The sequence below is a fragment of the Terrapene carolina genome, unplaced genomic scaffold, assembly GCF_002925995.2.
Source record: "Terrapene carolina triunguis isolate 2854851 unplaced genomic scaffold, T_m_triunguis-2.0 Scaffold66, whole genome shotgun sequence".
NCBI classification, from domain to species: domain Eukaryota; kingdom Metazoa; phylum Chordata; order Testudines; family Emydidae; genus Terrapene; species Terrapene triunguis.
In genome coordinates this window covers 56,541,840-56,569,787 of record NW_020664417.1, presented here as the reverse complement: position 1 = coordinate 56,569,787, position 27,948 = coordinate 56,541,840, and the positions used below count along the sequence as shown (strand labels likewise).

General features: G+C 45.2%; 1 protein-coding gene across 4 annotated transcripts in view; it reads left to right on the top strand.

The window, feature by feature from the left end:
* ATP10D (ATPase phospholipid transporting 10D (putative)) overlaps positions 1–27,948 on the top strand; it is a 102,613-nt gene that overhangs the window by 6,165 nt on the left and 68,500 nt on the right. For 2 of the 4 annotated variants that reach the window (XM_026647948.2, XM_026647945.2), the window contains exon 1: positions 23,204–23,343. The exons of the other annotated variants lie outside the window; for them this stretch is intronic. The gene's annotated coding sequence lies outside the window, so the exon portion shown is untranslated. Of the gene's footprint in view, positions 1–23,203; positions 23,344–27,948 lie in introns of those variants that run through there. 4 annotated transcript variants of the gene reach the window in all.

Here is a 27,948-nt window from a genome sequence, read left to right as displayed (position 1 = left end):
CAATCTGATTTAGACCAGGAATCCAGAAAAGTTTAAATATAAATTGTTCTTTTGTACTAGTGAAGTGACAACAAGAAATTGCATGTACTGTACCTTTTTTAGTTCTTACACTCAGACCTACCATTCAAGTTTATAATAAGAAAAGCTGACTAGACAACACTGGATTGATGCTCTGAGGAATTTTATTAGCTATTTACTCTGTACAGTCTATATTCTGTAACATAATCCTCACTCTTAAATTGTTGCAATGGTTGTAAGTTAAGTATACTCTTGAGAACATTTATGCTCTTGAGATCAAAGCTAAAACCCTGTTTCCTAACATGGTTCTGGAACCATGCTTTTTTCATCCACACCGGCAATAAAATTCTGTTATGACATACTAGCACCCACCCATGCCAGAGAGTCATGCACTATGGATAAAAGTACTACATGAGTGCTAAATATGTGTCATGAATTGTTATAACTCATGCTCTTCTTGTAGTATAGACAGACAGTATCAAATACATACTGCTGCAGGATGTATCAATTTAAGTGCATAATTCAAAGCTTACAGAAACCTTCTGAGTACCCTCAATACATACCAGCTGTGACGGGTTGAATCACGGAAACCCCCTTGGGGCTGCCAACTGATATGCCAAGACTACTTCTGCCCCTGTTTTCCTGCCCTGGCAGCTTAGGACTTCAGTGCCCTGCCTGGTTTGAGCCAGACCTGCTAGCCTGCTGCAAATCCAGACCCAGGGTCTGAACCACGTCCCCTAACAGATGTAGGCTTAACTGAAAGCAACTTACAGAAGTGTTCTTGTCTTTAACACTCAGATGTCCAACTCCCAATGGGGTCCAAACCCCAGATAAATCCATTTTATCCTGTATAAAGCCTATACAGGGTAAACTCAAAAATTGTTTGCCCTCTATAACACTGATAGATACGCACAGCTGTTTGCCCTCCCCCCCCCCCAGGTATTAATACATACTCTGGGTTAATAAGTAAAAAGTGATTTTATCAAATACAGAAAGTAGGATTTAAGTGGTTCCAAGTAGTGACAGACAGAACAAAGTGAATTACCAAGTAAAATAAAATAAAACATGCAAATCTAAGCCTAATACAGTAATACAACAGAGTACAGATAAAATCTCACCCTGAGAGATGTTTCAATAAGTCTCTTTCACAGACTGGATGCCTTCCTAGTCTGGGCACAGACCTTTCCCCTGGTACAGCCCTTGTTCCAGCTCAGGTGGTAGCTAGTGGATTCCTCATGATGGCTGCCCCTTTGTTCTGTTCCACCCATTTATATATCTTTTGCATAAGACAGGAATCCTTTGTCCCTCTCTGGGTTCCCACCCCCTCCTTCTTAATGGAAAAGCACCAGGTTAAAGATGGATTCCAGTTCAGGTGGCATGATCACATGTTACTGTAAGACTTCATTACCCACTTGCCAGCTCACATGTATATAGGGAGACTTGCAAGTAAAACAGAGCCATCTGCAGACAATTGTCCTGGTTAATGGGAGTCATCAAGATTCCAAATGACCATAAATGGCCCACACTTTGCATAATTACAATAGACACTGAGTTATATTTCATACTTCTAGTTTCAGATACAAGAGTGATACATTTATACAAATAGGATGACCACACTCAGTAGATTATAAGCTTTGTAATGATACCTTACAAGAGCCCTTTTGCATGAAGCATATTCCAGTTACATTATATTTCAACTCATTAGCATATTTTCATAAAATCATATAGAGTACAACGTCACACCAGCCTCACCTCCCCTATGCTTAAGTTTTCTTTTTTGATGGGGAAAAGATCTGTCAGCTTGAAATATCTTCTGGTGGTTCTTAATCTTCAGGGGAGGCCCACAGCCCTTTGCCCTTCTGGCCTGTTGGGGTAGACCCAAGGCATTTATTCCTTCTTCTGAACTTGGCTGACTTTAGGGGTATCTTTTGAATCTTTTTCTAGATAGTTTTTGAGTAGGAAATTTCTTACCTCTGTGAGGTCCCTAGCCTGGGATCCTAAGGGCAGAGAACCCTGGACACCTCACTTCCTATCTTCCTGTTCTTTTCTAATACTCTTGAGGACATAAGCCATCAAGAAATGACAAGACAAGAGGAGGTATTCAAATGATGTTATAAGATGCCTCATAGGCAGTAGCAAAGCTGCATATGCACTAAATGACCACAGTGAGGAATAACATTAAAAATACATACAGTACATGAAAGAACTGGCTTTATGGTAGTGACAGGGGGGGATGCATGAAAATACTGTAATGCTAAAGGAGAAAGAAGAATCCAATTCCTGAAGTCCCATGTTGTTGACATATGACCCCGTCTCCTTGTTGTATTTGGTGTTTCTATTTCTGTGGCCAGGAGTGCGTTCCTTGACCCCCAAGCATATTCTGATGTCCAGGAGGGCAAAAAAAAGTGCTCTCAGGTTATAAGACAACAGGCAATGATAATGAATGGGGATATCCCAGTTCAGAGTCAACCCATTTGATCCCTTACTCATAGAGGAACTACAGCCAAGGAATGCAGGAGGAGTGTCCAAGGCCAGAGGTGAACTGATGGGTCCTCTGCCTGCAGTCACTTAGTTTTGAGTAGGGTCTCCTGCACTAACATGTGGTCATTTCCAAGACCCCTAGACCCGATGCCGTCCCAATTTATTTTCTCCATTAAAATTAACAGGCACAGATATATTCTCTGAGAATCTTGGATCTTGAGATTTCATTGAGATCATATATCTCCCCGTAATCATATTCCATCAAGGGGACAAGTCTCTCTCATACACACACACACACACCTTTTTTATGGCTATCAGCTCTCTGGATAGACAAAGCATTCAGAATAGTTTTGCTGCATTGTGAAGTTTTCATCAAATGCACAGACACTACTATTTCAGAGCCATTTCCGGGCATGTTCCATAAATGGCAGATGGCCAAAGGTAGCATCCACATGGTGCTTGGAATCAACAAAGCTAACATAATAAAAGCGTTTGACTGTAATGTGTACAGCTTGAGATTCTTTCCACACAGACTGCAACACTGTATCAGTGTCCATTGTTAGGACAATCCTCTGCAGGAACCCTGATTGCAGTCATCTTGGAAGTTGAATAAACATTTCAAATATTATTTTTCTTCCATTTCTAAGCTGCACAGAATGCAGGTGATTATGATTGGCTTCTTTGAGATGTCATGAGTAGGCTGTGTAAATAACCGATTTTTTGATAAGGTGGCCAAACCGAAAAATGATGAAAAAAATCATTTTGGATCAACTCCAAATTAATTTTGTTAATGTTTCGGCAAAACAGAAAAGTGAAAAAAAAAATTGGGGTTAAATGGAAGTAAAATTCTAAACAAAAAGTTGTTTCAAATTTAAAAAATGGAAACATTTAATTTAGAAAATGTCAAATCAAAAAGTTTTGACTTTCTTAGAATTTTCTTTCTTTCTTTTTAGCTGAAAAAATTTGGTTAATTTTACATTAATTTGTGAAATGTTGTGGTTGATTCGAATATGCCTTTTTCTCCCCAAAAAAGTTTCATCCAAAAAAATTTGCCCAGCTCTAGTCAAGAGCAATTACAACATGTTTAGATACCAATGGGAAAATAAATGGCTTATTATGGTCATTGTTGCAAAGACCTCAGTGTCAATCCATTGACTCTGTCCTAGTGGAATTTTGCAGAGACTTAGGGTGACCAGGCATCCAGTTTTTAAAGGGACAGTCCCATATTTAAGCCCTCCTGGAGGTATCCTGACTTTTTGTTAAAAACGGGCAAATTGTCCCATATTTTCTGTCGTCCCCCCCCCCCCCCCCCCCCCCCCCCCCTACTCGTGGGGGCCCCCCCCGGCCCCACTCCCCCCCCCCCCCCCCCCCCCCCCCCCCGGAAAGGGGGGGGGGGGGGGGGGTCCAGTGCCTGATGATGGGGGTGGGTGTCCAAGGCTGGTGACAGGGCAAAGCTGCAGTGTGCAGGGCCAGCCACTACCTCTGCTGGTCCATCAGCTCAGCCCCGGCTGCATGCCGGCTCTCAGCCAGCAGGGCCCCTCCTCCCCCATTCCGTTTCTGGCTGGCACTGGCTGCGCAGTGTGAGCTGCGGTGACTAGTGAGTGCAGGCAGGCACCAAGCAGTGTCCGGTTACATATTACTTCAGCTGCCCACCCATATGCCCTTTACGTGCTCCCCCTCTCGCTGTCCTCTCCCTGCTTTGCCCCATTACCCCCCTCCAGCCCCACTGCTCCTCCATATCCCTCTTGGCGGGGTGTGTCCCACTCCCAGCGCTGTGCGGAGAACCAGCCCCTGGTCGAGCGCTCAGCTCACCAACAGCCTGGCCGACAGGCTACTTTCTTCCTCCACTGCCTCTGGCTGGGCCGGTGCTCCAGGAAAGTTCAAGACCCTCCAGCCCGTGGCGCTGGCCAGGAGGAGCTGAGCCCTGCATGTGCCAAAGCCACGCACAGCCAGGCATGGAGGGCAGAGAGCGCCGGGCAGGGAGGGTCAGGTCAGTCGGTCACCTCTTCTGTGTGAGAGAGATGTATGGGAGTGTGTGCGTCACCCCTCCTCGTGTGAATCCTAAAGCCTGAAAGATAAGAAGTTAAATAAAAATAAACCAACTACACAGTATTTCTTTTTAACAGAGGCTCAGTCAACTTGATGTTAGTTTGAACGTTTGTACTGAATAGTTCTGATTGATTGCCGTTGAACTCGTTTGAATACGAGTAATTTTACCAAGTGTCCCGTATTCAGCATAGGGAAATATGGTCACCCTACAGAGACTATAATTCAAATAATCAAGCTGTGCAAGGAGCTGACCCATGAAATGCTCATACAAAGCAAACATTTCTATGCTAATCTCCGATGTTCAAGATGAGGGTACCAATGCAAATATTTCCCCTTTGATCATTCTGCATCACTCTTGCTGCCATATATGATGGTCACAGACTATGCCCTTAGTATGGGATAGATTTGATGACTTTTCTTTTTGTAGCCAGTCTGAGTGAGGAGTCCCTTATGCCAGGATAGGAGGAGAGCTTTCCAGTTATGAAGCCTAACCAAGTTATGCAGTTCTGGAAAGGCTGAACACCAGGCAAGCAGAAGGACCAGGGGTTGTACAGGCCTAGCCACTCTAATGACACGCAAAATGTTGAAAAATATCTTCGCTTCTAATGCTAAAGAAACAAATAGGTATATCAGTTCTGATTTTCATCTCATTTAATGCCCTGCATGTAGATTTTCACATGAATGAGACAGTGTACTCTGATTTTTAATAATGTTTTGTCATTCTCAAGATGTTTCCTTTAGATTTAATAAAACATAAAGGGAAATGCCCTGTAGGTAAACAATGGTGACTCTTAGCACCTTCAATGAAAACATCAAGCAGAAATTGGAACATTCGGTAAAACATGCTGTACTGACACTTGGTAACAGCCAGCAGGGTAGAAACTTCTGCATTGGCAACATGTAAATGCATCCACTGTGTCCATCAGACCTCAGCAATATGAGGGATTCATTTAAAATATATATAATATGCTTCGGCGATTCCTAATGTCATCACATTATGGTTCTACTGTAGTTATCTGTGTGTCTCGTTTCTTGCATATAATATTTAAAGATACCTAATGCAACAGCTACACTGCGTAAGGCCAAATCCTTATCCGGATCCATCATGAAGCATGACTGCAATGGAGCTATGTGGATTTACACCAGCTGAGAATCTGGCCCTTAATTTTTAAAGATAGCGCTATCAAATATCCCTTTTGGGGAACTTATGTATTAATGATATTAAAATATTTTGTGTATTTATTACTAACTATAAATGCTAAATACTCAAAATTTACCATCATTAGCACTAATTTCAAGAAAAGACCAAACTAGGCATGAAGACTGAACTATTTTATCACCCTTAAAGGTAATCCCCTCTAGGATAACGCACATTGTAGAGGCAGTATGGAGGTTATATGGATATGTTCCATAACTGTTCTGTGGATAAATAGAGAATTTCATTCTCTAAGCCTGGAAACCCAGCACATTTCAGAAACTCTAATTTCACTCAGTCTTTTACTGGTGGCCTAATTCTGTTCTGATTGAAGTCAAAGATAAAATTCCTATTGACTTTAGTAGAAGTAGTTATGCTTTTGAAAATTCCACCCTGAAAGCCCCACTCTCTCCTCAAATACAGAAATACACCTCAACCCCTATATAACGCCACCCGATATAACACGAATTCGAATATAACGCAGTAAAGTAGTGCTCCGGGGGGGCAGGGCTGCGTACTCCAGTGGATCAAAGCAAGTTATATATAACGTGGTTTCACCTATAACGCTGTAAGACTTTTTGGCTCCCGAGGACAGTGTTATATTGGGGTAGAGGTGTATTTACATCTCTCATTGAAATCAGTGGGAGTTGTGCATAAATATACAAAAGCAGAATTGAGTGCTAAATAAACTGGGGGATATACATGAAATTGGAAGGGGCAGGCTCAACTTTGAAATATGGGGGCCTTATTAGGACATCCAAATCCTGCGCATGGGAGGTCAAATTGGCCCTTAGACACATAAAACAGGTATCTCAGTGGCCACATGTGGGATTTGGATGCCTTAGCTTTCGCACTTAGGTATAACAATGGGCTGTAAAACGAGATAGATTGTGCCTAGCCTTGCATGAGAAGACATTGGAATTGTGTGTTCAAAGTTTTTCACCAGCCTGTGTCCCAGTGTAGGGACTGATCACAATCACAGCCCTTGCATTCATCAAGCACCAGGACTGGTCCAAATTAGCTTCCAGGGTGGGGTGAGAGTATAGCCATACCCCCTTCGCTGCTCTGGCCAGCATGGCTGACCAGCACAGCTAAATGTACATGTGCACATTGCACTTCCTTCAGGGTCAGCTGGGCCACTCTCATCTGCTGATCCTAGAGGCATTGTGCCTCAGACAGTGGGTTCATACAGTCAGCACATCTCCACTATCTTACAGATTTACACACACAATCAAATCAAACTATCTTTCTTAACATCAGGTCAGTTTATAGTCCACTGCCATTATTATCAATAAATCTTCAAGCCTCGAGCACTAATAATTACAGTATTAGAGATCTTTGTGTAGTTATTGTTATGCTATATTTAAAGTCCTTGGATATCAGTTAAAAGTAGGCGTGGAAGGACTAGATTCTTATTGGTAAATGTCGATTTTACATATGCAAATCGACAAAAAAATATTTCCATTGATGATAATAGAAATTTACAGATAGGCAGAGTAAGAAAAATGCTGCTTGAGACCCTAGAGCTTAATTTTATTTTGTATATTTTGACATCTGATGTTGACAATTTGCGTTTTAACAGTTATAAAGCTTTAACTTTCTAAATCTCAGTGTTTACTGTCATTAAATAATTATTGTCTGATCCCCCCAGTGACTGATCCCCCATAATATCCCACAACTATGAAAATTTAAATTTTTAAAAATTGAAAAAATGCTTAGAAATAAACAGTGATATCTGTCAAAATTATTAAAAAATAAAAATTGAATTCTGCCAAACCTTGTTAAAGGGTAGTGAATAGACTTTGATCTACCAATGACTGACACATATAGAGAGGGTATCATGGATGTTTATAAAAGAACAGTACTAAAGTAACCAGTGTCATTTTGTCTTTGTTGTTACTTGCAACAGTTTTGACTGTGAACTCCTACATTGTCTTATAAATGTCTATTAAAGAGATAATGGCAAAATGTAAAGGGTAACCAGGGCCGGCGCAACCCATTAGGCGACCTAGGTGGTTGCCTAGGGCGCTGCAATTTGGGGGGCGGTGACCGCGGCGGTATTTCCGCGGCGGGGCCTTCCACCGCCTCTGTGGGGGGGGGCGGCATTTCGGGGTGGGACCTTCCGCCGCCTAGGACGGTGGAAAAGCTGGCGGCGCTCCTGAGGGTAACGAGAGTAAAAAGAAACTAAGGCCATGTCTACGCTTACAGTGGCAAAGCTTTACAGCTGTGCCGCTGTAAGAGCACTTGTGTAGCCACCTTATGCCAAGAGGAGAGAGCTCTCCTGTCAACATAATAAAATCATCTCAATGAGCAGCGGTAGTTATGTCAGCAGGAGAGCATCTCCCACCAACATAGTGCTATGCACACGAGCACTTACGCCAGCATAAGTGCTGGTCTAGACATGGCCTGAGAGACTTAAAATCTTTGAAAGATTACAGTAATTACACACCACAATTTAAAATAAAACCTGAATGATGCATTGGTGTATTTCTTCAAATGGACATCTCTGGTGATATTGCCACTGTGACAAGCTTTGGGTTTCATATTACTACAACGAGCAACTAGAAAAGGTAGGTAACCTTAGTAATTGTCCATACTGACTTACACAATTTGTAAAAACTTTGCCAGAGACACCAAATACTTAACCACAGTATCAAGACAACGTCCATAACAAAACTGCAGAATCCAGATATTCCATCAGCAACTAAATACAACAGTGCTTTAATGTATCTTTTCCCCTTAGCTTTCACTCTCTGGAAATCATTTCCCCTTCACCACCTTCAGCGTTGCTCTGATCAACCGCTGATCTTCCTGTCTATCCAGAGATTAATTTTCTCCATTATTACTTGCCAACTCTTGCTGACCCTGCTTCTGTTCATCTACAATTGTTAACTACCTCATAATAGAGTCTCATCACAGAAGTGCTCTGTTTCCTTTCTTTTTGTCCACAATACATTAGTTCTTGCATGCATTCTCAAATCCTCACCATCTCTCATCTGAGCATTAGCTATGATGAAGAAGCCTCTAAAAATTGATGCTCTTGGGTAATGAATTAGACTTCAAGACTACTAAATTATACTAATGCACTATAGTTGTGGCAGGACAAAAGATATAATTCTCAGCACTCTCACCAATAAAATAACCAACAAAGCAGGCAGTTGATGTTCATGAATAATATGCATACACAAGGAATACATTTCAGGGTAAAAAGGAGGCCTGATCCACTCCAGAAAAATTTAATTAAAAAAAAATCTAGCCATATGTACTTACTAAGCAGTTCAAAATACTGTATTCGTGTTGATCAGAGCATTGACTTCAGGGAAGCAGTTTTAAGGAGACCTGTGTTAAAAGGTTCCAGATTACTTTCTGCTAGCATCAGGGCCGCCGGGGGGGCGGGGGGCAAGTGGGGCAATTTGTGCGGGGCCCAGGCCCCCGGAACTTCTTCCGCTCCGGGTCTTCGGCGGCAATTCGGTGGTGGGGGGTCCTTCCGCTTCGGGACCCGCCACCGAAGTGCCCCGAAGACCCGCGGCGGGGAGTCCTTCTGCCCCGGGACCCACCGCCGAAGACCCCAGGCCCCCTGAATCCTCTGGACGGCCCTGGCGAGCATCCAACTTTTAGTGTAGACTTGATTAAACATGATAGAGTACACTAGAACTGACATTTTCAATAATTAACTATAGCTAACTGACTCATAGGGCAAATTCTGCTTTTAGTTACACCAGTGCAACTCCAATTGATTTCACCAGTATAAGTGAGAGCAGAATTTGGCTATTTTCTACTGTTGAACAGCATCAGATACGTAAACATTAAAAGAGAAAAACTGTGTACTTGTTTGTAATGACACGAATAACTCACTTGTAACTTGATAACTCATGAGTAATGTGATCATTTCAGACTCATGCCAATAAAATCATTCAGTATTCTGTCACATCATGCCACACTGTAGCCTATGAATCTTGTATTTGTAGCTCCAAAAAAACTTTGTCATCTTAGTTGAAGCCATTATGTACCCAATTGAAGGAGTGTGAAGTTAATCACAGGATTACTTTTGATTCATTTGCATGTACAAGATCCTTTGAAGTACAAGAGGTGGTATTTACGTGGAATAATTTCATCAAGCACAGATTGCTGAGGGACACAGCAATAATCAATTCAAGGTCATTGGTAGCATTCATGCAGCAGCTGCAGATAGTCTAGTACTGCTTCTGGGCCCGAGAAATGAGCACTGACTGGTGTGATTGCATTGTAATGCAGCTTTGGGACAATGAGCAGTGGCTGCATATCTTTTGGATGCAAAAGGTCACATTCCTGGATCTGTGTACCAAACTAGACCCAGCCCTTCAGCACAGGCACACCAGAATGAAAGCTACACTGACAGTTGAGAAGCCAGTGGTTATCGCACTCTGGAAGCTTACAATGCTGGGTTGCTACCTGTCAGTGGAAAATCATTTTGGAGTTGGAAAATCCACAGTTGGGGCCTCTAATAAGGTGCTTGGAGGGTCAGGTGGCCTAGTGCTTAGCACATCCAACTTCCAGCCTCTCAGTCAGGGTGCCTGTTCCTGATCCTAAGCCAGGAATCTTCTGCTCTCCTCCCACATCTGGGCCTCAGACATTAAGGGAGCATGGTAAGGTGACCTGAGCCCTCCCTCTCCACTGCGTCCCAGCCCAAGGCCCTGTGGGAAGCAACACTGGCAGGGTCTTCCCTGCTGCCCTGGGCTACTTGCTACTTATATATCCCTTCCATTGGGGGCATGATCCCTATAGTCCACACAGTCAATCACTTGATGAAAAGAGTCCAAAGGAGCAGGGCCCTTGTGGACCTGCTGGTTCTCAAAGGGGGTGGTGGTTGGAGAAGGCACTGCCTGGGGGCCTTACTCACTCTGTGGTCCCCTCAGGCTCAACCTTCTGTCTGACTTCCTGGAGAATGATTCCTCTTTCCTGCAGCTTGTCCACTATTCTTGCTGGGCTTCTTTTAACCCACTGTTCCTGTTGGAGCATGCTCAGCAAGCCCAGTGGGTGCGGCTACCTGGATCCAGTGTTGCCTTTTAAACTAAGATCATTAGCTACACTTGTCACAGAGTAAGTACCTCAGTAGAAAGGGCTTCTTTTCTATGGTTATGCTTGCTTTGGTGGATCACTGACATCAATTTAGGCTGGTCAGGGAAGGTGTGTGATGCTTGTATCTTTAAGAACACAGGACTATTCAGAAAGCTGCAAGTAGGGCCATCCTTTTCCAACCATAGATTACCATTGGTGATACTGAAAGGCCAATAGTGATCCTGAGGAACCCAGCCTACCTGGCTCATGAAGCCAGACACTGGCCACTTTGACAACACCAAGGAAAGATTCAGCTACCAACTCCATGGGTGCAGAATGATAGTGGAATGTGCTTTCTGTAGATTGAAGGGAGCTGGCAATATTTATTCACAAGACTGGATCTCAGTGAGGAAAATATCCCAATGGTTATAGCTGCCAGTTATGTCCTTCATAATTAAGGCTACAATTATGTGCTGCCTGAGAAGCCCCATTATGTCTGGGTGCATCGCTCTCTCCTTTTTCCTGCTGGGACTCCTTAGCCTTTCTCCTGTCTGCCATATTCACCTTCCAGGCTCTCTGTTCATGGTCTGATGCAGCACTGGCTTGCAGGATTTCACAGAACATATCCTCCCTAATCTGGTGTTCTGCGGTTGAGGAGGAGGCACCCCTCAATTCCTCAGCAGCAGCAGCTACAGATAAAACAGACAGCTGTATTAGTGGATTTACAGTCACAACAGAAAGGGAAAGATACGTTGCAGAACTCCCTTCCCTATTAATAAGACATGCTTATTGACACTTTATCTTTGGAGCGCCTCAGCACAGCACGGCTCTCCAGCTCCAGCCATGGTAAGTATGGCCTGGCAGGGCAAGGGTGGAGGCAATGACAAGGGAAATCTTCAGTTACATGAAACAACAACATTTCAGACTCTATTTCCATATGTATGAGTATAGGTCAGTGGCACTGAGTAACTGAAAGATCACTTTCTGACAGAGCTGGCAATAGAACTGAAGTCTCTCCAATGAGTGGGACTGCCTTTCAGGATGAAAGTGCTAAACCTACATGCTTGGCTGTGCTGCCTGTAACCATTACACGACACCACACTCCTCTTTAGGGCCAAGCATAGAATAAAATCCAGGATTCCCAGCATTCCTCAGCTGTGTCAAAAATAGATGTGTAAACCACTGACAAAGTGTGAGGATATTATAGAGGATAATAACCTACTATGGCACCCATTTACTCCTTTAGCTTAATTTATACTGTTCCACCAATGCTGATGACTAATACAGGGGGTCAATATGGTTCCATGAGATATAATTTGTTTTTTCCCTTTGCTTTTTAAAAAGCCTTGGTAATTATATACAAAAGCTATGTGAGAAGAATATTAAGGTTACAAAGTCAAGCAATCAAAATTTAGAAAATACAAGAATTCAGGTTGCACATGCAACCTTAATTCAGCTCCCTTGTGCATATGCACTGTTCTGCAGTCTTTAATTACATGATCACATTCTCTTCTTTTCCTATTCATTCAGCACACGGGATGGACAGTGCTCAAGGAATAAATCAGGGCTGTGCAGTGAATGAGGTTGTTGTCTATAGGACTCCTGCCTCATTTGCTATAGCAGTTGAAAGATGAGTGGAGAATGAGGCATAGTTCCTCTGCCAGAGGTGGGAACAGAAGTCAGTTCAATCCCTGGCTTTGTTGCAGACATCCTATGTGATACAAGGAAATTCACTTAGACAAGACTTTTGGTAGGTATATTGCTCTTTTCCTGAGTGAACATGAGAAACCGGGTGCCTTGTTTCCAGAACTGATTGGCACCCACAAACTGTATTTGAAGGAAGCATGAGCCGTGCTTGTTCAACACTTGTGTCACTAAGGCCTGGTCTACACTACGAGTTTAGGTCGACTTTAGCAGCGTTAAATCGACTTAAGCCTGGACACGTTTACACTACGAAGCCCTTTCTGTCGACTTAAAGGGCCCTTTAAACCGGTTTCCTAACACCACCTCGACAAGGGGATTAGCGATAAAATCGACCTTAGGGGGTCGGAATTGGGCTAGTGTGGACGGAATTCGACATTACTGGCCTCCGGGAGCTATCCCACAGTGCTTCATTGTGACCGCTCTGGACAGCACTCTCATCTCAGATGCACTGGCCAGGTAGACAGGAAAAGCCCCGCGAACGTTTGAATTTCATTTCCTGTTTGCTCAGCGTGGAGAGCACAGGTGACCATGCAGAGCCCATCAGCACAGGTAACCATGATGGAGTCCCAGTCCCAGTCCCAGGATCGCAGAAGAGCTCCAGCCTGGACCGAACGGGAGGTACAGGATCTGATCGCCATCTGGGGAGATGAAGCAGTGCTCGCCGAACTCCGAAACAGTAAAAGAAACGGCAAAACATTAGAAAAGATCTCCAAGGCCATGAAGGACAGAGGCCATAACAGGGACGCGCGGCAGTGCCGCGTGAAAATTAAGGAGCTAAGGCAAGCCTACCACAAAGTCAGAGACGCAAACGGAAGGTCCGGGGCAGAGCCGCAAACATGCCGCTACTACGCGGAGCTGCATGCCATTCTAGGGGGTGCAGCCACCACTAGCCCAAGCGTGTTCTATGAGTCCCTCTCTGCAAACGGGGAAGCGGGTTCGGCGGACGAGGAAGATGAGGATGGAGAGAACATAGATAGCTCACAGCAGCAAGGAAGCGGAGAAACCAGTTACCCCAACAGCCAGGATATGTTTGTCACCCTGGACCTGGAAACAGTAACCCCCAAACTGACCCAAGACCCTGAGGGCACACAGGGGACCTCTGGTGAGTGTACCTTTGTAAATATTACACATGGTTTAAAAACAAGCGTGTTTAATGATTAATGATTAATTTGCCCTGGCAATCGCGGCCAGTACAGCTACTGGAAAAGTCTGTTAACGTGTATGGGGATGGAGCGGAAATCCTCCAGGGACATCTCTAGAAAGCTCTCCTTCATGTAATCCCAAAGCCTTTGCAAAAGGTTTCTGGGGAGGGCTGCCTTATCCCGTCCGCCATGGTAGGACACTTTACCACGCCAGGCCAGTAGCACGTAGTCTGGAATCATTGCATAACAAAGCATGGCAGCGTATGGTCCCGGTGTTTGCTGGCATGCAGACAACATCCATTCCTTATCACTCTTTGTTATCCTCAGGAGAGTGATATCATTCACGGTCACCTGGTTAAAATGGGGCAATTTTATTAAGGGGACATTCAGAGGTGCCCCTTCCTGGTCTGCTGAACAGAAATATTCCCCGCTGTTAACCACGCGGTGGGGGGGAGGGTTGAAGTGACCATCCCAGAGAATTGGGTGTGAGGGGGAGGGGAGTTAGTTGGGTTTGTGCTGCATGTTAAACCTGAAATCGCAGCCCCTCCTTTTACATTGCAAACCCATTTTAAATGGCACGGGTGCTTGGTATGGGAAATGAGGGCAGAACTGTTTGAAACCATCCCCACATGTTAAGAAGGTTAAAAAAGCCCAAAGACTATATGTCTTACCATGGCTGCCTGCAAGCTGAAATCTGTGTCCTGGCACTGCGTGAGTGATCTCTCACACCAAACCAGGAGACTCTCAATATAAGAGGAAAAATGCGACCTTGTAACGAAAGCACATGTGCTGTGTGATGTTGTGAACAGCAAAATCTAACGTGAAAGAGTCTACCCATTGTTCTCTAAAATGTATCTTTTTTAACAACCTCTCCCTTCTCCACCAGCTGCAAATCTTACTCCTTCGCAGAGGCTAGTGAATATTCGAAGAAGGAAGCGAAGGACGCGTGACGAAATGTTTACTGAACTTCAGACTGCCTCCCACGCTGACAGAGCACAGCTGAATGCGTGGAGGCAGTCAATGACTGATTTTAAAAAAGCCCAATATGAGCGAGAGGAGAGGTGGCGTGCTGAATCGCGGGCTGAAGAGGAGAAGTTGCGTGCTGAAACGCGGGCTGAAGAGGAGAGGTGGCGTCAACTTGTAATCAGAAAGCAAGAGTCGATGCTCCGGCTGCTGGAGCATCAAAGTGATATGCTCCTGCGTATGGTTGAGCTGCAGGAAAGGCAGCAGGAGCAGAGACCGCCGCTACAGCCCCTCTGTAACCAGCAGCCATCCTCCCCAAGTCCCATTGCCTCCTCACCCAGACGCCCAAGAACACGGTGGGGGGGCCTTCGGCCACCCACTCACTCCACCCTAGATGATTTCCATAGCAATAAGTTTTAAAGTTTTAAATTGGAGTGTGTCCTTTTCCTTCCCTCCTCCCCCACCCATCCCGGGCTACCTTTCAAATTATCCCCCTAGTTGTGTGCTGAATTAATAAAGAATGCATGAATGTGAAGCAACAATGACTTTATTGCCTCTGCAAGTGGTGCTCGAAGGGGGGAGGGTAGTAGGGGAGGGTGGGGTGGTTGGTTTGCAGGGAAGTAGAGTTAACAGGGTGGTGGGGGAGGGGCAGAGGGTTCATCAAGGAGCAACAAACAGAAGTTTCACTCCGTAGCCTGGCCAGTCACAAAACTGGTTTTCAACGCTTCTCTGATGCGCACCGCGCCCTGCTGTGCTCCTCTAACCGCCCTGGTGTCTGGCTGCGCGTAATCAGCGGCCAGGCGATTTGCCTCAACCTCCCACCCCGCCATAAATGTCTCCCCCTTACTTTCACATATATTGTGGAGCGCACAGCAAGTAGCAATAACAATGGGGAGATTCTTTTCGTTAAGGTCTGAGCGAGTCAGTAAGCTGCGCCAGCGCGCTTTTAAACGGCCAAATGCACATTCCACCACCATTCGGCACTTGCTCAGCCTGTAGTTGAACAGGTCCTGACTGCTGTCCAGGCTGCCTGTGTATGGCTTCATGAGCCATGGCATTAAGGGGTAGGCTGGGTCCCCAAGGATCACGATAGGCATTTCAACATCCCCAACTGTTATTTTCTGGTCTGGGAAGAAAGTCCCTTCCTCCAGCTTTCGAAACAGAAGAGACTGCCTGAAGACGCGAGCATCATGTACTCTTCCCGGCCAGCCCACGTTGATGTCGGTGAAACGTCCCTTGTGATCCACCAGGGCTTGCAGCAGCATTGAAAAGTACCCCTTGCGGTTTATGTAGTCGGTGGCTTGGTGCGCCGGTGCCAAGATAGGGATATGGGTTCCGTCTATCGCCCCACCACAGTTTGGGAATCCCATTGCAGCAAAGCCATCCACTATGGTCTGCACGTTTCCCAGAGTCACTACCCTTGATATCACCAGGTCTCTCATTGCCCTGGCAACTTGGATCACAGCAGCCCCCACAGTAGATTTGCCCACTCCAAATTGATTCCCGACTGACCGGTAGCTGTCTGGCGTTGCAAGCTTCCACAGGGCTATCGCCACTCGCTTCTCCACTGTGAGGGCTGCTCTCATCCTGGTATTCTGGCGCTTCAGGGCAGGGGAAAGCAAGTCACAAAGTTCCATGAAAGTGCCCTTACGCATGCGAAAGTTTCGCAGCCACTGGGCATCGTCCCAGACCTGCAACACGATGCGGTCCCACCACTCTGTGCTTGTTTCCCGGGCCCAGAATCGGCGGTCCACGGCATGAACCTGCCCCAGTAACACCAAGATTTCCACATTGCTGGGGCCTGTGCCTTGTGAGAGGTCCATGTCAATTTCCTCATCACTATCGTCGCCGCGCTGCAATCGCCTCCTCCTCAGCTGGTCCTGGTTTGGCTTTGGCATGTCCAGGAGGCTCTGCATGTTTTCCAGGACAATGCGCGTGGTGTTCATAGTGCTCAGAATTGCCGCGGTGATCTGAGCGGGCTCCATGATCCCAGTGCTGGCTATGGCGTCTGGTCTGAAAAAAAGCGCGAAAGTAGTATCTGACGGACCAGGGGAAGAAGGGAGGGAGGGAGAGAGGGAGGGAGGGGCGAGTGACACCGCGTACAGGTACAGGGAATTAAAATCAAGAAAGGTGGGTTTGCATCAGGGAGAAACACAAACAACTGTCACACAGAATGCCCCCCCCCCCCAAAGATTGAACTCAAAAGCCTGGGTTTAGCAGGAGGGAGGGGGGAAGCAAATGAATGGAGAATAAATCTATTTTTTACATCTTAAGACGACGGTGCAGCATGACTGATAGCCCTTGGCATTTTCTGGGTGCTTGGCAGCAAATACTGGGCGCTTGGCAGTAAGCCTTCAGGTCTATTGCACGATCTGATGCCCACTGCAGTATGACAACGATGGATACCAGTCGTAATATACTATCTTCTGCCCAAAAGGCAAGGGGTTGCTGCTGTGTAACAATGTTGCCCCATCCTGCGAATAATACATCTGATAACCATCATCATCAAGGCAAGGGGGCTGGTGCAATGCAGCCCCACGGCTGCCAGCCCCATGTCTGCCAGCACCCAGATAGCCCTCGGCCTCTTCTGGGTGCTTAGCAGACAATATTGGGCACTTGGCAGAAAATAGCATACTACGACTGATAACCATCATTGTCTGCCCGGGTGCCCATGATCGACAGCCACTGCAGTACGATGACGACGGTTACCAGTCGTAATATACCATCTTCTACCAAAAGGCAAGGGGCTGGTGCAATGCAGCCCTACGGCTGCCAGCCCCACAGCTGCCAGCACCCAGATCGCCAATGAAGGCTACCAGTCATGCTGCACCGTCTACCGCCAAAAGGCAGTAAGCTGCTGCTGCTGTTTAGCAATGCAGTCCCACGTTTGCCGGCACCCGGAAGAGATATGGTGACGGTGAGCTGAGCTGAGCGGGCTCAATGCTTGGCGTGGTATGTTGTCTGCACAGGTAACCCAGGTAAAAAGGCGCGAATCTATTGTCTGCCGTTGCTGTGACGGCGGGGGAGGGGCCTGACGCAATGTACCCAGAACCCCTCGCGGCACTGCTTTGCATCATCCGGGCATTGCGATCTCAACCCATAATTCCAATGGGCGCCGGAGGCTCCGGGAACTGTGGGATAGGTACCATAGTGCAATGCGCCGGAAGTCGACGCTAGCCTCGGTACTGTGGACGCGGTCCGCCGACTTCATGCACTTAGAGCATTTTAGGTGGGGACACACACAATCGGCTGCATACAACCGGTTTCTATAAAACCGGCTTCTATAAATCCGACCTAATTCTGTAGTGTAGACATACTCTAAGGCACCGTGATCTGGAAGTCCCAGACTGTGGTTTGGGAGCTAGGTCATCCTGGGTTCTAATTCTGGCTCTACTACTGACTATCTACGCAAGTCTCATCTTTCTGTGACAGTTTCTCATCTGTGAAATGAGCTGCAACATTTCAACAGCTAGTGGACCAAGTCCTATAGCCCCATAATAGTTATGCCATTGCCTACCTCGACAAAGTCCTGATCTAAAGCCAGAGCTGGGAGGACCACCTGAAGCAAGCAGCTGCTGCACTCTGGTCCCTTGAAGAGGATGGACTAACTGCAAGCCCCACAGAATTCCACATAAGCAAAGACAAGACAATTCACCTAAGTTATACCTTGGGGAAAAGCAAGGTACAATTTCTTGTGGACAAGATCCAGTCCTTAACAACTAGAATTCTCATCTATTGCTGTCCCCTTCACCGGACTGCTCAAAGACAGCAGCCTGAAAAAAACTCCCCTCCCCCCCCGTTCTTTTTGTCCTTTAATAGTGTTACATGGGATCCTGTGGGTGAGAGTGAATGGGTTCTAAAAGAAAGTGAAGAGCTTGTACATTTCAGCACCTGTGGTGACAGCATAAAGATATGTGTATTAACACAGTGTATTAGGGCACTGCTGAAAGAAGGCAGAGATAAGTTTCATGGGCAACCTTAACTGTGCATTTTTCCCGGTTTTCAGAAGTTTGAGTTTTGCTCAATTCAGCATTCTGCAAGTGGATGACGTACCACCAAGCATCTTTAACTCTGCATTAACGTCACTTGGTGCAATTAAATATAAATTTGCATGAAAACTGTAATATTACTTAGCAGATGAGTTTTTAAGGCATCCGTAGAATCAGGAATGCAAGATAATATAGGAAATATAAGCTGTAAGAGTGAAATTCAGGCTTCCCTATTAAAGCCTAATTACTTGGTCTTAATGTAGGGAACTAAGCTGAGTTAGGATGGGCAGGTTATTAGGCTGCTGAGTAAGAGATTAAAGTCCAGGGCCTCCTTGGTAGCAATCTCGGAAATGCTTCCAGTTCCACACGCAGGGCCAGTTCGCCAGGGAGAACTGCAGGTTTTCAATATATATGTTGGATGAGACGATGGTGTAAGGAAGAGGGGTTTAGGTGTATTATGAACTGGGGAACCTTTTGGGAAAGGAGGAACCATACAGGAAGGATGGGCTCCACCTAAACCAAAATGGAACCAGATTGCTGACATGTACAATTAAAAAGGTTGTAGAGGAGTTTTTAACTAAAGCCGGGGAAAGTCCACAGGTACAGAGGAGCACATGGTTCAGACAGCGACATCCCCAGGATGTCTATTAATGGGGATTCTCTATATCCTAGAAAAGAGGAGAGGATAGAAGTTGATAAAGTAAAGGTAGGAACTGAAGAAAAACAGTCAAATGAAAAAGACCCATTCAATTACATCCCCTAACAGTAGTCAGCTAAAAAGTGTCAAATTTTATAAGTGTATACATATGCTATAAGTCTAAATACTAAGATGGGTGAACTAGAGTACATGGTTTTAAATTAGGATATTGATATAACAGGCATCACAGGAACCCTATCTCAAAAAAGATATAGAATTGGAAAAGGTACAGAGAAAGGCAATAAAAACGAATAAGGGTATGGAACAACTTCCATGTGAGGAGAGATTAAAAAGACTGGGACTGTTCATCTTGGAAAAGAGATGACTAAGGGGGGATATGATTGAGGTCTATAAAATCACAAATGGTGTAGAGAAAGTGAATAGGGAAGTGTTATTTACTCCTTCACATAACACAAGAACCAGGGGCCATCCGATTTATTTAATAGGCAGCAGGTTTAAAACAAACATATGGGGGTACTTCTTCACACAATACACAGTCAACCTGTGGAACTTGTTGCCAGGGGATGTTTTGAAGGCCAAAATTATAAGTGGGTTCAAAAAAGAATAAGGCTATGTCTACACTGACTACCTTACAACAGCGTGGCTGTGCTGCTGCAGCCGCACTGTTGTAGGGTGCACAGTGTAGCTGCTCTTTGTCGCTGGGAGAGACCCCAACGAGGGGCAGTAGCTTCATCGACTGGAGAGTGGCCCCTGCTGACGAAGCACTGTCCACACTGGTGCTTTTCATCGTTAAAACTTTTGTTGTTCAGGGGGGTGTTTTTTCACACCCCTGAGCAACAAAAGTTTTAATGATGAAAGTGCCAGTGTAGACAAAAAGTCCATCAATGGCTATTAGCCAAGATGATCAGGGAGGCAACCCCATTCTCTGGGTGTCCTTAGCTTCTGACTGCCAGAAGCTGGGAGTGGACGACCGGGGATGGATAAGGGAATAGAGAGTATGCTTATAAAATTTGTGGGTAACTCCAAGATGGGAGGTTTTGTAAGCACTTTGGAGGACAAGATTAGAATTCAAAACTACCTTAATAAATTGGAGAACATAAGAATGGACATATTCAGTCAGACTGGTCCATCTGGCCCAGTATTCTGTCTTCCAACATAGCCAATGCCAGGATACTGGGCTAGATGAACTACTGATCTGACCCAGTCAGGGCCAACGCTTCCATTTAGGCGACAGGATTTGGGGGGCCGCAATTCTGTGGCGGGGGGTCCTTCCGCGCTCCGGGTCTTTGGCGGCAATTCTGTGGCTGGTCCTTCACTCGCTCCGGGACCCGCCGCCGAAGTGCCCTGAAGACCGGGAGTGCGGAAGGACCCCCCGCCGTAGAATTGCCGCTGAAGACCGGGAGCGCGGAAGGACCCCCGCCTAGGGCGGCAAAAACCCTTGCGCCACTCCTGAACCCAGTATAGCTGTTCTTATGTTCTTAGCCCCTCCATGGCCATTATTCCAGTCTATAGGATGAATATGTCACTGCAACTTCCATGGTATTTAATGCAGAATATATTGTATGTCACTAAATATTTATGAGAGAGACAAGAAGAACTCCATGTAGCTCGGAAGCTTGTTTCTGTCTCTTTCACCAACAAAAATTGGTCTGATAAAAGATATTACCTCACCCACCTCGTCTCTCTCTCATATCCTGGGACCAACATGTCTACAATAACACTGCAAACTAAATATTTATGTTGTGGGTCAAACCTCCAGCATATAGGCATGCATGTGGTAGGGAGAACACATCTGTGAGGCGCTGCTAGATACAGATGTCAGTTTTTTATTATGATTTAAATTGTGATATTGGGGTTGTGCCTGAGGGCCCCAGTCAAGATTGGGACCCCATTATACTAGGCTCTGTACATCCCAAAGAAGTTTTTTAGGGCTTGGTCCACACTGGGGTGGGGGATCGATCTAGGAAACGCAACTTCAGCTACGAGAATAGCGTAGCTGAAGTCGACGTTTCCTAGATCGAATTAAGTTTACTTACTGCGGGTCCACGCGGCGCAGGCAAGCTCCCCCGTCGACAGCGCTTCCTCCTCTTGGCAAGCAGGAGTTCTGCAGTCGACGGGGGAGCGCTTCTGGGATCGATTAATCGCTTCCAGATGAGACGCGATAAATCGATCCCAGAAGATCGATCTCTACCCACCGAATCAGGCAGGTAGTGTAGACCAAGCCTAGAACTCATCCCTCCCCCTCCCCCGAAGATGGTGTCAGAGTATGAATTTCTCCTCAGTTCCTTGTAAATGGACACAGTCTGAGATGTGATTTACTTGAGAAGAATATTTGTGCGTGTGTGTTTTGGGGGGAGTGACTGTGCAGGAGATAAGAATACAACAGTTGTGTTTGGACCCCCTAACAGGTGTTTGAACAGGATTTATTGGCTCATTCAGGTACCTGTTATTCAACTCTAAACAAATTATTTGATAACTTGGGCAGTTTCTCCACAGCCAGAGGCATACTCCAAGCAAAATAAAAAGGGCATTGTGTGATTGCGTTGATAAGGTGATTAGACTGAAGGTTCGGTAGGGTTAAGCTGTCTCAAATGTCAGCCTGACCTGGCAAATGATCAAGCTTGTCAATCTCCCTTGCAAGAATGAAGAAATATTAACCTCCATCATAGCAGTACCCCCAACATTGCTTCCATCTGCTAAGAGAAACCCTTAAAAGGTGATCTGTGCTTTATGTATATAGCAATATAGAGAGAAGGCCTGAAAGATTTATGTAACACTTACACATAATGAGCACTTGGAAGAAAGGAGGCCTTTATTAAAGAGCAGCTGCCTCTCTCCCTTTAACTAAGGTGTGAGAGCTCACAATATAAGGACTTGTCTATGCAGACATTTTGCACAGTTTCTCTTTATTACTAGCCCCATTTTAGCTCCAAGGGTGGTAATGATATTAGACAGTCTAATCTGCATATTAACTACCAGCTGAAGTTGGCACTCTAAACACCACCTCACATTAGCCATGCTCTGGGTTAAATGATAAGGTGTTAAAATGCCAGTCAGCAATTACTTTCTCACTAATTGCACTGTTTGCCAAGATGCAAACTGCTGTGTGTTTTGTAACCCAGTGTTTCCTCATAGACTGCTGTTGGATCAAACAAGATGTGTCTAGTCTCTCATATCCCAATCAGTGTGTGTGCGTGTATTTTACCCCTCAAACTTCTATTTAAGTAATACAAACAAAAGGAAAACACCACTGCTTTCGCCAATCCTACAGCTACTCAGTAACTTCTTTTATATGTTCATTATTTTATCTCTGTTTCTAGGGTTGCTGTTTCAAAATGGGTGAAATGTTTACATAAGGTGAAATTCAAATAGTCGTAAGTGAAGTTTTTAATATCTCATTCAAACACACACACATTGCAAGAGCAATTTAAATACTGCCCTAAGTGAATTCCCAAAATAAGGAAGCCTCTTCCTCCAAATGAACGTGAGTTGGCAGGTCTACAGCTTTTAAACCTGCCCTCTGCAACTTTGTTAAAACAAGTTGTGAACACAAGTCCTCCAAGAAATCTTGTACCTTAAATGAGCACACATACCATTTCTCGCCCTCAAAACCGTACAGACCAGGAGGAAAAAGGCAGAATGGAACAGCAGAGGAGAAGGAAAGAAAAGGGGAGAGCATAGAACAAGAAAAGGGAGCAGATAAGAAGCAAAGAGCAGAAGACAGCAAAGGTAAAACTAGGGAGAAGCCAGATCTGGAAAAAGAACAGTGAACACATAACAGAGCACAGAAGGACTGCGGTGCTCCCAACAGCTGGAGTTAGGGAGAGCAACTCCAGAGGTGCTTGGAGGAGACGTCAGAGGGGGCGAGGTCGGGCTGTGATTCGCTGCTCCCTGCAGCCCCCGAAGGAAGGAGGACGGCCCAGCTGAGCCTCGGGAAGGAGGGACCTGGTGCTGAGTGAGGCGCGGGGCTCAGGGGCGCTGGATTCGGCTGTGGAAATGGCTGGGATAGAAGCGCCATCCGCGTGACCGGGACACGCTGCGCGGCCGTGTCTCCGCCGGGGCTTGGGGGCTCGTGGCCGTGACGCTGTGATGTGCATAGCGGGACTGGTAAGTGTGAAACCCTTTTTGCTACCTCTTTCCTTCCACTCCCCCCTTCCTTTGTGCTGCGTAGCTCAGGTTCCTGCTAAAGTTTGTGGTGGCTTGTCCGAGGAGCAGCGTGATAATCTCTCAGGAGTGCCCCTTAGGTTAATTCAGGCCATTCGTCTTGCATGCTTTTCTTTTAACTACCCCCGGATTATGTTTATTTGTGCCCCATAGGGTTAATGCATTATCTCAATTTTCTGAATCCAGCTAGCCCTACATCTTCTGTAGGAAGGTTACACTAGGCCCCGGGGGAGGGGGCGGTGGTGGAAGAGAAGCATGAAATACAGTCAGACTCTGGATATATTTTGTGGCTGATTTTTTTTCGCATTGCCGTTAGGGGGGGGGATTGCAAAAGTTCCAGTGATCAGATATGTAAAAGCAAAAGCTAGATTTGGTGTTTGGGTGGAACTGCTTTATAGTGATGAAGATAAAGGAGAATCTGTGTATTAATTCAGAGAGACAATTGCTGGTTTGCCTGTTGGCTGTCGTAAGGTCTTGCACTAGGCCCTATACAGAATACACATTTCATACCAGATCTCTGTTGTATTGGACTTGGCCAACTGCTAATACATTATTAAACATGCCAGAACTGAGGGCACAGTCTGATTGAAGATCCTAGTCTGTGGTATTATGGTCTAATCACAAAGAATTTAGTAGCTGCACTGGCCCCTTTCCTGTCTCTTAATGCCCCTAAATGTGGGGAAGGAAGCAGAGAAAATAATAGCTAGGAAAGTGTGCGGTTATTGTTGATTTCAGTCTGTACACAATTAATAAAATATTGTGTACCTTCAGACTAGGAAACCTTCAGTCTCTGTTGCTGTAGCTTAAGCTATGGCAACTCCCATCTTTTCATGTGCTGTAATATATATACTGCTTACTGTATTTTTCACTCCATGCATCTGATGAAGTGGGTTTTAGCCCACGAAAGCTTATGCCCAAATAAATTTGTTAGCCTCTAAGGTGCCACAAGGACTCCTCGTTAATGCTCAGTGTGTGAGACCTTTGAAGGATCAGACTCAAACTGCCTTAACAGTTCCATGGAAAAATTGATGATTAGAAAAACAAATATTTTCTAGTCAAGTTTAAGTCAGAATGTGATAATGAACAAACTAGAAAAGTTTGCCAGTATAGAAATAGGTACAGTCCTGGAAATCTTCTGCAAATGGGAATACAGCATGTGCAGTTTTCAGTGAAATCTGAACTCTTTATTCAGATAAAGTTTTAACTGAGTAGAGGGAAATGGTGGACGAGGTAATATCTTTTATTGGACCAACTTCTGCTGGTGAGAGAGGCAAGCTTTCAAGCTATACAGACCTCTTCTTCAGGTCTGGGAAAGGTACTAAGAGTGTCACAGCTAAATACAAGAGTATTGTATCTTTTCCAGACCTGTAGAAGAGCTCTGTGTAGATCAAAAGCTGGTCTCTCACTAATAGAAGTTGGCCCAATAAAAGATATTACCCCACCCATTGCCTGTCTAATATCCTGGGACCGACTGGGCTACAACACCACTGCATAAATAGTGCAGGGTCATGCTCGTGGGTTTCAGTGGAGTGTTAATCATTCTCTAAGAAGAGATGCTACAGTGCAGCATATTTGACCTTTGAATTTCAGTATTAAACTCAGATGCATTTATTGTAACATAAGAGAAGTCCTGTTTTTACTAATTCAATAGCTTTCTTTTGCTTTGAAAGCATGTGATCTGTAGTGCTGCTGTTTAGCATTATTGTATCCATGTTCCTCTTTTCACTAATAATACAAGGGATTATGTGAAAATGTCAGACAATGGAGAACTTGAAGTGAAATTTACTTGTATTATTTTAGGGGCCGCTTCACAGCAGACCTTTCCTTTTTACGTAAATATAGTCCGTTGAGCTTTTCAGGAATGCAGAAATTGTGTAACTAAAACCTTAATCTAGAAAGTGAAAGTCTGTATTGGATTTTTTTTATCATTATTTATCACAGACATTGGAGAGAGGGACTGAGTTTTTTTCACATTTTGTAGTAATTAAGGCTTTAGTCCCTGCAACTTGTAGCAAGCAGACCGACCTGGGCTCACACAGGGTCCTATTGAAATCCATGGGGCTTCATGTGGTCACAGAGCTGTACCTACATAAAATAAATTGCAGAATTGGGGCCTTCATCTAAAATTGATAACAAAAAGTTGCTTAAAATTACACAGAAGTAACAGTTCCTAAAGGGGAAACTGTTGTGCTGCAGTTGTGGATATTGAACAGTTGGATTTATTTTAATACTATTAATAATTCTATCCAAGGTACTTCTATATAGTATCTGAGCGCCTCAGAATCTTTAATGTGTTTATCCTTGGATCACCCCTGTGAAGTAGGGAAGGGCTATTATCCCCACTTTACAGATAGGGAGCTGAGGCACAGAGACACTCAGGGTATGCCCATACTACAGTGCCACAGCTATGGCACTTAATTGTTCCAGTATAGTATCTATAGTGTAGAGACTTGCTACAGTGATGGAAGGGGGTTTTCACACCTCTGAGTGACATAGCTAGGTTGACCTAAGTTTTAGGTGCAGACCAGGCCTAAGTGACTTGCCCAAGGTGTCACAGGAAGTCTGTAGCAGAGCAGGGATTTGAATCCAGGTCTCTCAAATCCTAGGCTATCCTAACCACTGGGTCATCCTTCAAACTATTGTACTGTCATTATCTAATAATGGATCCTCACAACTGACCTGTGAGGAAGGTATTATTTACAGGAGGAAAATCTGAAATAGAGAAAGAGAGAGAGATGGTAGCTAAAATTTTCAAAAATGGTCACTGATTGTGGATGCTGCAGTTGGGAGGTGTAGGTGTGCAGCATCTCTGAAAGGGTATGTCCACTCTAAGACCTCTTTTTCTAATGAAGACAAGGGCAAAATCTCTAGGGAAGCACCAAAAACCTTGACCTTAGTGACTAATTCAAGGTCACAGCGTAAGTCAGTGGAAGGGTCAGGGTTAGAACCTGGCAGTTTTTTGGGTCTCTGTCTTGTGTTCAGGCCACTACATCATACAGTTTCACTTTTTAGCAATATGAGAAACTAAAATAAAAACTAACCGTTTGTGGTTGAGCTCTGAGATATTTTAGGTAGTGAGCCTACTGAACTTGTTTCAAGTCTGAAACTGTTCTCGCTCAACAGGCATGCTTTACAGTGTTGCAGCACCTTTTGTAGTGGTTAAAGTGGATTCACAGGTTATTCCTGTCAAGAATATCTTGGAGCAATGGACAAGTGTGTATTATTACAGACATATGTACTGATTGTCTCTCATCTGGTAGGCACTTCAGCTTTGTCATTGATTCATTGCAGAATTGGACAATTAAATTTCACTTTTATCTTTAATTCCATTGTACAGTGTATTGTTTTGGGGACCATCTGTGTCATGGCAGCAAAAATTCCCTTACAGTAACAAAACGACTTCTCTGGATTTTGCTATGCTACTTAAAAAACAAAGAAACACATACATACACGGGCCAAATTCTGCTCTCACATTATAACTTAAGGAAAGCCCAAAATATAGTAGGTGCCTCACAGTATAGGAAGAAAAGATAGTTCCTGCCTCTAGGAGCTTACAACCTAAATGTTGGTGTACACTTAAAATTTAGGCTGATAGAGCTATGGTGCTGAGAGATGTGAAAAATCCACATCCCAGAGCATCGTAGCTATGCCAGCCTAACCCCCTGTGTAGACACAGCTAGCTTGATGGAATAATGCTTCTATCAACCTAGCTATGGTTTCTCAGGGAGGTACTGTTCCTACAGTGACAGTCTACAGCAACAAAAGGTTTTTTTTTCTATCTACATTATGGGGTTATGCCAGCATAGCTACAGTGCTGTAGGTGTGTTACTATAGACCCCAGAGTGTAGGTATAGCTGCAGACTTCTAAGAACAATGGCTAAGGCAGGGGTCTCAAACACGCGGCCCGCGGAGTTATTTCCTGCAGCCGCCAAGCTTCCCTCACCCTCCCGCCCCCTCCCAGCGCGCCACAGCCCCGCTCCTCTGCTTACCCCAGGCACTTCCCGCCGCCAAACAGCTGTTTGGCGGCGCTTTGCACTTTCCAGGGGGGAGGAGCGGGGAGCCGCGCGCTCAGGGGAGGAGGCAGAGAAGAGGCGAGGCAGGGGCGGGGATTTGGGGAAGGGATTGGAATAGGGGCAGGGAGGGGGCGGAGTTGGGGTGGGGACTTTGGAGAAGGGGTTGGAATGGGGGTGGAGAAGGAGTGGGAAGAAGAGGGGCAGGGGTGGGGCCTCATGGAAGGTGGAGTGGGGTCGGGGGCAGGAGTGGCGGGTTTTGGACCTTTATATGAAAAGGTGTCAGTGATGCAGCCTGCGGGCCAAAGTATTAGTCCTCATGTGGCCCTCGTGGTGATTTGAGTTTGAGATCCCTGGGCTAAGGGGAGTAGGTGGTTGTTTCTGCTAAATTGAAAGCAGTGATATAATTAGTGTTGACCATTAAGTTACCATTAGCTTTGGCGTTAACATCCCTTTGAAATGAATGGGTACTTCACACCTCCCTTAGGGTTATTGTTCCAGCCTGTGGTGGGGAGGAACAACACTACACTGGTTCACA